This window comes from Notamacropus eugenii, chromosome 5, assembly GCF_028372415.1.
Source record: "Notamacropus eugenii isolate mMacEug1 chromosome 5, mMacEug1.pri_v2, whole genome shotgun sequence".
Taxonomy (NCBI): Eukaryota; Metazoa; Chordata; class Mammalia; order Diprotodontia; family Macropodidae; genus Notamacropus; species Notamacropus eugenii.
Genome location: NC_092876.1, coordinates 322,169,626 through 322,172,398, shown reverse-complemented (window position 1 = coordinate 322,172,398; position 2,773 = coordinate 322,169,626). Strand labels below are relative to the sequence as shown.

At 44.5% G+C, this 2,773-nt stretch overlaps 1 pseudogene; it reads right to left on the bottom strand.

The window, feature by feature from the left end:
• Positions 1 to 309: 309 nt before the first annotated feature.
• On the bottom strand, positions 310 to 2,096 carry LOC140507913 (dipeptidyl peptidase 2 pseudogene; annotated as a pseudogene).
• Positions 2,097 to 2,773: the final 677 nt, after the last annotated feature.

Sequence of the window (2,773 nt, the reverse complement as noted above, 5' to 3'; positions counted from 1 at the left end):
GTTCTATTGTTTGCTTTTGCAAATGGTGCAAATGGAAAATCCTAAACATGTTGTTACCTCTCCTCCCCCAGATTCTCTAAAGTGGAGAACTTGGGTTGTGTGGGAGCAGCAGGAAAGGGAGGTTTTGTTCAGCCCAGCTAGGAGGGAACCCTATGTACAAATAATTCTTCACAACCCAGATGCCATAAACTATTGGAGATCAGGTGCCAAGCTTTGTGATCCTGCTCAGGGAGTTTAGGAAATGAAATATCTGATCCCGGGGGACTGAGTGGTAGTCCTTGTCTGACATAGTGACAAGCCTTTGAAAGTTTAACCCTGAGTGTGAATAGACATCTGAAGCCTCTGCTTTGGTCCTGGCACTGAAGTTAAGAGTATGTTGATGGCTGGTCCCAAGTTTTGGACATCATGTCTTCCTGCTTTCACCCATTCACGGATATATGTAGTTTCTAGCTTCCTGACCTCTGTGACAGATATAGGGTCTGCTGGATTGTATCCTCTGAGATCTAGATGGTGAGCTTCATCCCAGATGGTGGGAGAGATCAAGGATTAATTTAGATTACTCCTTATCCCACTCCCTGCCCAGAGGTCCAGGTCTCCATTTGAAAATACGATGTTGTTTGCAGCTTTAAGATTATTCCTCCAGAAGTTGGTCTTCATCCAGCTTTTCTGGGGCATGACACCCTACCTAGCAAAACCATGCTTCTCTTGGAGGTCCCTGGTGAATGGGGTCTCAGGGAATATGGCAGGTACATTATTACTGTCAAAGATAAGGTTGATCTCAGTGCAAGCCTGATAATCCCAGTGGGTTTATTCATAGCTAAAAACCTGTGGGTTCAGCACACTTTTGGTAAAGTTTGTAGATATCATAACATGGTTCTGTCCCAGGAGCCATGTTGTAAAGTTGTAAAGTTATCCAGCCAATTCCCTGAGTCCCTAGATCTGACTCTGCCCTAAGTAGCCAAATACACCTTACCTTGACAGGATTGACTGGGAATAGTGGGATAGGGGAAGTCCATTATTGTGACCATGGTGAAGGCATTTTGGGCAAACTCAAACAGTTGGGTGATGGCTGAGTCCGTTGGGGACTACATGCAGATGCCCATTTCCTGGCTGATTCTGTCAAAGGTTCTTTGTAGATACAGATCTGATTAGTCTGAAGCCTTGTCACACTCCCTGGACACACTCAGGGCTGGAGTTCCTAAAATCAGTAGTGACATCTCTGAAAAATTGATGAGAATTTCCAATACCAGCAATGGACAGCACAGGAGCACTGGCAGCCAGTGCTCCAGCCACTAGGTTGGGGCTCTTCATCCTCATATATACCCTGAGCATCCCTCCATAACCCCCTCCAAAGGTGACGATAGGCATATTCTCAGCCTTGTATTCCTTTAGCAGGGCCTGGATCAGTACAACAAAGTCCGCCAACATCAGCTCCACTGTAAGTAGGACTGTATTTCCCTTCTTGCTGAACTGGATCCCAAATGGGAGCAACTTTCCACAGTAGTGATGTTCAGCAAAGATGACCAAAGCCTCCTCAGTTGATACTAGCTCCAGAATGAAATTACAGTTATTAGCAAAGGCCCAGACATCGGCTTCATTTCCCATATAAAAAAATATTGATCCTCTTCCTTTCTTCAAGAACTTCTCTGTCACTAGGAACTGCTGAAGGGAAGTATCATTTTCATAGCTCTCAAAGTTGAAATGATCCAAAATCTGTTCAAAGAATCGTTGCTGGAAGTCCATGAGGGAATCTCCTTGAATCCAGGACTCCTTGCTGTTTGGGTTTAGCCCTAGCCCCAGCAGTAGCAGCAGCAGCCAGCTCAAACTGAAGCCAAGGGCCAGCCAGGTGGCAGACACAGCTCCTGGCACCCGTGATCCTGAGTGGTGTGAGTCAGTCTGTCATGCCTTGCCACAGCTCATAATAGGGGCAGACTGACTTTTGCATGACAGGCAACTACATGACTGCACGGACTCTGAAACTGGTTACAGGATGGACAGAGCCTCATGGGAGCACAGGACTCAGTCCCCTCTTTCCAAGGTGATGGAGGCTGGACGTCTGTGCACTGAGTGCACCTGGGTTCACTTTCCTCATCCATGCACTAGGTCCAAGTGCCTCCTGCCCCGACTTCCAAATCAAATAAAATGGTTACAATGTACAAGGTTTTTATTTATTTATTTATTTATTTTTTCACTTTTAACACAGTTCATATCACATAAAACAATTCCAGCTTTTGGTTAGGTGATGCTTCTTTTAAAGCATTTACAATATAGGCCACAAAAGAATTTTTTTTAACATTAACCAACTGAGACACAAAAAATAACTGTGTATGCTAACTTCATATGCCCTTGACCTAATTATCTCTATACTATTACTAAGAATTAAAGGACTCCATGTTGTTGTTGGTCTAAAGTCCTAAGCCAAATAGCTTAATTTTAAACCTAACCTTGGATGTTCCCCTACCAACAATCTATAATTTAATAGATCTGGTAGTAAGCTTACAAACCTTTTGACTACAGGAAATTGCCATTAAGAAGAGGGAAAAAAATATCTCCCCAACTTCATGTCAGTTCCAGGTAGGAGGAGATTGTCAACTTGCATTCAGTCAGGCTTAAAGTCTGCCAGGTGTCAGTGGGGAAATTGAGTCAGGAGAATCCTACCTCAGCCCAGGTTGAACAGCCTCTCTCCCACCCTTCCCATGAGGTCACCTTTTTCAGTCCATACCAGCATCTCACAGGCTTACTGGCATTGTGGATTGGAGGCTCAGACCACCTT